Source organism: Ammospiza nelsoni, chromosome 21 (genome assembly GCF_027579445.1).
Source record: "Ammospiza nelsoni isolate bAmmNel1 chromosome 21, bAmmNel1.pri, whole genome shotgun sequence".
In the NCBI taxonomy this organism is placed as follows: Eukaryota; Metazoa; Chordata; class Aves; order Passeriformes; family Passerellidae; genus Ammospiza; species Ammospiza nelsoni.
The window spans coordinates 10751663-10759047 of NC_080653.1; positions in this window are offsets into that span (position 1 = coordinate 10751663).

Sequence of the window (7385 nt, forward strand, 5' to 3'; positions counted from 1 at the left end):
GAGAGGGTGTTTTCAGGTGTTTTCAGGTGTTTTCAGGTGTTTTCAGGTGTTTTCATCTGCTCTAACCGGAGCACGCTCTGCTCTGCCCTCAAGCCTCCCAAGGCGCCCGGTTCGCGGCCAGCCCGCATCTCCCAGGCTGGAACGGCCTCGCCTCCCGCTCCCCATCACCTCAGGGACTCCAAACCAGCAGCCAGCCCATCCCTCCACACCGGCCGCGAGGAGGGAAAAACCGTCCTGGTGCACCCGCCCTGTCCAGGCAATGCCTCACCCACGGCCACATCCTCCTCCATCGCAGAGGGGCCAGCAGTGCCTGCCCTGAGCCAGGCTGAGCTCCCGCCTGGCAGCAGAGCCCTGCGGTCAGCCCTGGGCACGGCCCAGGCACTCGGGGGAATTTGCCCTGGCATGGCACAGCACAGGAGCCGTGTCCTGCCTGGGCAGCCTCGTGTCCCCTGGCACTGCATGGCACAGGAGCCAGGCCCAGGGCACCCCCTGTCCTGCCTGGGCACCCTCGTGTCCCCTGGCACTGCAGGGTGGGCACACAGAAGCACAGGGGCACTGGGGGGGATTTTCCTGCGGGCACAGGGGCGGGCACAGCGCTGGGGATTTGTGCCAGGGACACATTTGCACGTTTGCCATCTGCCTCTCTCTCATTTTCCCTTACAGTTCGTTTCATTTAACGCCCGAGCGCGTGCGGACACCTCTGACCCCGCGGGCAGTGGGCAAGCGAGTTCCCACCAGAGCGGCCCATTACAGCCCCTCACGGAGGGCTCCTCCGCTCTGCCCCCACTTGCGCTGAGATTTTCGCATTCCCGGCCCGCCTGCGCCTCCCCCACACGGTGATGTAATGTTTTGAGCCTTCTCCCATCCCCACCTTTATTAAATATGACCCGCGGTTGATCCCAGGGGAAGCTGTGGTTTCGGGAGGGGTCACACATGAAAGGCAGAGCTTGCCCGCCCCGCTGGCAGGGCCGGGGGACCCCCCTGCTCTGCACCCCGACACACGCAGCCCCCAAAGCTGCCACCGTCACCCTGCAGGGCGGCCAGGGCTGCGGGCACCTGTGTTTAGGGGGCAAATTGCCTTTTGGCTTGTCCAGACCATGGGCACGGCCCTGGATCTCCCTGTGCAGAGCTGATGGCAGAGAGGCTCAGTGCTGGGGTGCCCCATCCATGGGCTGAGCCCTGCTGGCCCTGTCCCCTGCTGGCCCCAGCACAGACACCCCAATGACACCCCACAGACGCCCCATCACGGTCTGTGCTGCAGAACCCACTCAGCTCCCAGGAGGGGACGTGTCCCAGCTGTCACCAAGCCACAGAGTGAGGCTTTGGTGGGGAAACGTCTCCTCTTTCCCCTGTGTGCCCCCTGCCCCAAGCGCAGCGAACACGAACCTGGGCATCATCCAGGAGGAGATGCTCTGGGGCTCAGGGACGGATTGAGGGCACGGATTCATCCCCATGTGGCGTGCACCGCGTCTGCTCTCAGCCCACAGGAGCACTCAGGCGGGGCTGGGCTGTGCTGGCAGCAATGGGGAGCCCCCACGTTGCCCCTCCGGCCGTGTGGGTGCACCCACGCTGGGACATGCATCCCCCTGGGGACGTCCATCACCCCGTGCCCTCGCCCAGAGCCCCGCAGCTCCACCTGGCACGGGAGGAGATGGGAGAGGAGCTGGGGCTGGCCCAGGGGGGGACAGGAGCCACCCAGGACCTGCTGGGACAGGGCGCAGGGTGGGCAGGAGGACACCAGCAGCAGCGTTTGTCTGTCACACCGGTAATTAATGTTTCTCCCCTCCGCTTCGCAAATAACTCGCGACTCTCTTTGTCTGGTGATAAATGGCCCCTTTGAAGTTCTCCTTTCTCAAAAGCAAAGCAAAGAAACACTTTCATAATCCGTCTTCACCTCCCGTCCCGCGCCGAGGCTCCGCTGCTCCGGGGGGCACAGGGGGCCTGCTGGGCCCTCACCTGCAGCTGGGACCCCTCTGGGGCTGCTCGTGTCCCTCTGCTCTGCCAGGGGACAGGCAGCGGGCTCAGGACCACCTCAGCTCATCCCCTGCCCATGGCCATGGCCATGTGCCCTTCTGCCTTCCCACCACATCCCCTCCCCAGCTGTATCCCCCACTCTGAGCCCCCCCAAACCCCCAGACCCCTCATTTCAGAGCCTGGGGGGTTCCCTCAGCCTCACTGCGGGCTGAGCTGGAGGGAGGGCAGGGCTGGGCGGCCGTGGGCAGCAGGGACCCTCGGCAGGGCTGTGGGGCTGCAGGCTGTGGATGTGACCCCGCAGCCACCGTGAGCCACGCTCGGGTCCCCCCCCAGCCCCAGCCCCAGCCCCAGCCCCAGCTCCCGCTCGGGTTCTGCTTGGCTGCCACAGCCAAACAAGTTCTGCTGGGCTATAAAAGGCGCTGCTGGGAGCGGGGCAGGCCGGGAGAGCGCTCGGAATCCATGCCAGAGCTCTCGAGGCTGTCACTGGCTTACGTGTCAGGGCAAACAATGCTATCTGCCCCTGGGATCGGCACAAGGAACACCACAACAGGGCCCAAACCCCAAACACGGGGTCACGGGGCGCAGCCGGGCAGGCAGAGGGTCCCTGAGCACGGCCGGGCTGCCCCGTGCCCGCCGTGCCCGGCTGTGCCCCACGGCCAGCGTGGCACCGGCCCCGTGCCCCTCCTGCTGCGCCCCCATCCCGGTGCCAGGCAGGGTGGCCCCGGTGGCCGCTGTGTCCCCACGGGGCGGGCATTGCACGGATGCCATTCTGCTTTGCCGCGTGTCCTCTGACTCTTTATGAATTTTAAGACAAAGCGGAGGGCAGCGAGCTGGAACCGGTGTGGAGGTGGGGTTGTTTTCTGGGAAAACAAAAGCAGAGTGGCCGCTGCCAGGGCCCAGGGGATGCTCAGGGCTGAGGAGCTCCCTGGGGACAGGGGTCCCAAATTTGGGGCGGTTTCAGTGCCAGCCCCAGTTGCGCTACAGGGAGACCCAGCCCAAAAGCTGGCCAGCCCCACACCCCTGTGTCACCCCACGAGTGTCTGTGTCACTTGGCCCTTCGTGTGACAATGGTGGCACCAGACATGCTCCGAGCAGGGCGTCCCCACTGGTGCCTCCCCAGGCTGAGGGCAAGAGCTGCCACAATGGAACCAGAGAAATTCCAAAGGTCCCAAGAAAAGTAAAATCCAGCTCTCCACAAGGAAATGCCGTTGGAGGCTGGCACCAATTCCCGCCTGCGGCGAGAGCCCCCCATGGGCACAGCCCAGCTCCCCCAGCCCTGCTGCGGGTGAGACCCCACTCCAGGCCCATTTCCCTGCCTGGTGCCCTCCCTGGGATGGTCCAGCCCCGGCCCCCAGCGGGGTCCCCAGCGGCCGTGGGGGGAGCCGGGAGGGCAAAAATCAAAAGCAAATTGCGGGAGTCAATGGCGCGGAGCCGCGGGCGGCCTCGGCGGCTGCCGTGTGACTTTGATTCCCCTATCATAACCCCGAATTAAAAATTCAGGCAATTACTTGCATGGCTTCCCCCCGATTAGGCTGGGCCTCGCGTTCATTAATGCGGGCGCACAGAGAAAAGCCATTAGGGCGGCGCTGGGGACGGTTTCGCTGAGAACAGTTCCGCTCCAGGAAGGAGCTGGGCCAAAGCCGAATTTCACACATCCCCGAGGCCGCCCAGGCACGGCCGGGCCCTCAAAGCCGCCTTTGTCCCCGGGATGGGTCCCCTGGCATGGGTGGCACACACAGGGGCATCGCTGCTGGTAAAAGCATCAGCCCAGCGGCGGCAGCATGAGGGGACTGACCCAAGCCATGGTGATGTTTCAGCGCTGAGCTTTCGGTGCCCCCCCAAATATTTACCCAGCCCAAGCCCGGCTCGCAGGGGCAGCAGGAGCAGGGGTGGTTGTTGAATCACCCGGCCCATCACAGCTCTCTGCACGTGGGCCGGCGCTCGAGCAAGATGTGGCAAGCCTCCCGCCCGGCCAGCCCGGCTTTCTGAGCAAATTTCGAGTTCCACAGAGTTTTCCCTCCCATTCCAGTGCAAACGTTTTTCCTGCTGCTCCAGGGGCAGGGACTGGGGACGGTGCCTGCCCAGGCTGTGCCCCCATGGGAATCCCCCACCCTGCAGGTGCCACCGTGCCAGCGTGCCGAGCGTGCCCCTGCTCTGCCGCTGGGCCATCAAGGAAATCTGCTGGACTGAAAAATACCAGCACGTCTAGACTGAAATACCAGTCTGGGCTCCCGGGGAGCCAGAGGACCCCCCCGGGACAGCGTGGGCTCCCTTCTCCTGGGGCTGGCACAGCAAGGGACGACCCCAGGGACAATCCTGCTCCTTCACAATCCCTGTCCCCATCCCCACTTGGCGCTGCGGTGCCCAGAGCCCCGTGGTGCCCATGGTTTTCTTCCACGCTGCTCCCTCCCTGCCCACACTTTTCCTGCTGGGATCCCTCCTGCAACACCTTTAGCCCCCGGGAGGAGCGTGGTGACAGCCAGGTGAGGCCACCGAGGGTCGGGCTGTGCCCAAATCCCCTCACTGTGCCCACATCCCTTCCCTGTGCCCAAATCCCCTCGCTGTGCCCAAATCCCTTCCCTGTGCCCACATCCCCTCGCTGTGCCCACATCCCTTCCCTGTGCCCAAATCCCCTCGCTGTGCCCAAATCCCCTCACTGTGCCCTCATCCCTTCCCTGTGCCCAAATCCCTTCCCTGTGCCCAAATCCCCTCGCTGTGCCCAAATCCCTTCCCTGTGCCCAAATCCCTTCCCTGTGCCCACATCCCTTCCCTGTGCCCAAATCCCTTCGCTGTGCCCAAATCCCCTCGCTGTGCCCAAATCCCTTCCCTGTGCCCACATCCCTTCCCTGTGCCCAAATCCCCTCGCTGTGCCCAAATCCCTTCCATGTGCCCAAATCCCTTCGCTGTGCCCAAATCCCCTCACTGTGCCCAAATCCCTTCGCTGTGCCCACATCCCCTCGCTGTGCCCACATCCCCTCGCTGTGCCCACATCCCCTCCCTCCCAGCTGCCGGCTCCATCCATCAGCGCGGCCCCGGAGCCCGAGGGGGAGCGCCGGGAGGCTGCAGAGGGGAGAGAAGGAAAACAGGCAGGATAAAAATCACCGAGGGGAGAGAAGGAAAACAGACAGGATAAAAATCACCGGATTAGCGGGTCCCAGGGAGGGACGGCCTGCGAGAGGGCGCAGAGCCATTTTTTATGGCACAGACAGCGGGCATGGACCGAGGATCAGCCTCTTCCCTTTGACCCCGCCACTGGAAGTCACCCCTGGCTCGGCACCCATCGCTCACGGCCGGTGTCACTGACACCGCGGTCACGGCCCGGGGCCGAAGCCATCGGCAGGGAAAACCCCCCTGAGTGCCGCGGGGAACGCGCCGTGCCCGGATCCCCGCTCGGCACCGGGGCTGCCCGGGCCGGGACACGCCGGTGCCACCCGGCTCCTGTCGGGGACCGCCCCGCGACAGCGCTCAGGGACAAGCAGGACCCGCCGAGGGGACACGGGCCAGCGGAGCCGCCGCCGCCGTGCCCGGGGTCGTGGTGCCACCTCGTGGCCCGGGGATGCTCCCGGGGCCGCTCCCGGGGCCACCGGACGCGGCAGAGCCCGGGGATGCTCGGGGCGGAACAGGCGACGGTAAATCGCTGCCTGTGCTCCCCGGGCGTGGAGGCAGCTGGAGGGAAGCGGAAAATGAATTAAAAATAAAATTAATTCAAAATAAAATTAATTAAAGATAAAACTACCAATCCAATAGCTGGGGAGTTTACCAGCCCGCGGGGACGCTGTGAGTGCCCCGCTGTGGCTGCTCCGTGCTGCGTGTCCCCAGGGCAGAGCCACAGCCACCGCCGCGGGTGTCCCCAGGGCACAGCCACCATTGCAGGTGTCCCTAGGGCAGAGGCCATCATTGCAGGTGTCCCCAGGGCACAGCCATCATTGCAGGTGTCCCCAGAGCACAGTCACCATTGCAGGTGTCCCCAAACACAGTCACCATTGCAGGTGTCCCCAGGGCAGAGGCCATCATTGCAGGTGTCCCCAGAGCACAGTCACCATTGCAGGTGTCCCCAAACACAGCCACCATTGCAGGTGTCCCCAAACACAGCCACCATTGCAGGTGTCCCCAGAGCACAGTCACCATTGCAGGTGTCCCCAGACACAGCCACCATTGCAGGTGTCCCCAGACACAGCCACCATTGCAGGTGTCCCCAGGGGCTGCAGGTGGGTGACGAGCCCAGGGCTCGGTGCAGGAGCCGCCCCCGGGCACTAAAGCAAAGCAAAGCCCTTTTGTTTTCCCCAGCCGCTGACCCCGGGAAGAACGGGCGGATTGTCTTTCAAACGGAGCCGATGTGGAGCTGAGTGTCCCTTGCCACCTTGGCTATAAATCATCCTGCATGTGATAAGGTAATTACCTTCTCCTTGGAACTATTCATAGGAAAACCTATAAAGGGCCTGCCTTGTAAACACAACAATAAAGAGGCAGCACAATAAAACCTTGGCCAGGGTGGGGAAGGTGCTGCCTCTCCCCAGCCCCCAGCACCCCGTGCCCCGCCAGGATGGAGGATGGGGCTGGGGGCTGCCCTGTGGCTCCCATGGGCAGTGAGGGTGGCACAGGGCACAGCAGGGCACACCCCTCTGTCCCCAGAGGGCTGGCATGGGGGATGCCCTATTGGGAATGACAGCAGCTCCCATCTGCTTCCTGAGGTGCACAAAAACACGGATAACACAGATTTCTCTGTTCACAGAACAGCCTGACATTGGATGGGGCTGCTGGAGCACTCACAGCTCAGGTAGACCCTGCTCCCAAGTGCCACAGCTGCCCCAGCATTCCGGCTGGCACAGGATGGAGGCAGCTCCAGAGATGTCAGCAACCTTGGGACAGAAATCCAGGCAAAGCTGTGCTTGCTTTCAGTGGCTAAGGGACAGATTGCTCCCCAAGGCAGTGCAGAAACACAGGCTTGGTTCAGGTGTGGGAGCTCAAAGGTGGGATCAGCTGCAGCAGGCAGAGAGGAAAGGAGCAAGGGAAGCTGAAGTGCAAATGTGTCACAGAGCCAGGACAGGCCCAGCAGGGATGCTCAGCTCTGCCTCCATCCTAGGGCTTCCAGCCTGACCACACACAGGGCTGGTGCAGCAGCAGAACTCATCCCTGGCAGAGAACTGGCTCCATCCATCCATCCATCCATCCATCCATCCATCCATCCATCCATCCATCCATCCATCCCCTGGAAAAGGCTCCCTTGCCCCAGGAAGTTTTGGATCCTCTCAGCCCTTGAGGCCTGCTGAAATCAGCAGCAAAGGTGGAAGAACAAAGAGATGAATTTTGTGTCCCCCAGAGGTTTTACGACAGGCAGGGCTTGCCCTGAGCTCTGTTCAAAGATCCAGCCCAGGGCTAGGACAGCAGGCATTAACTCTGAGAGCCCCAGA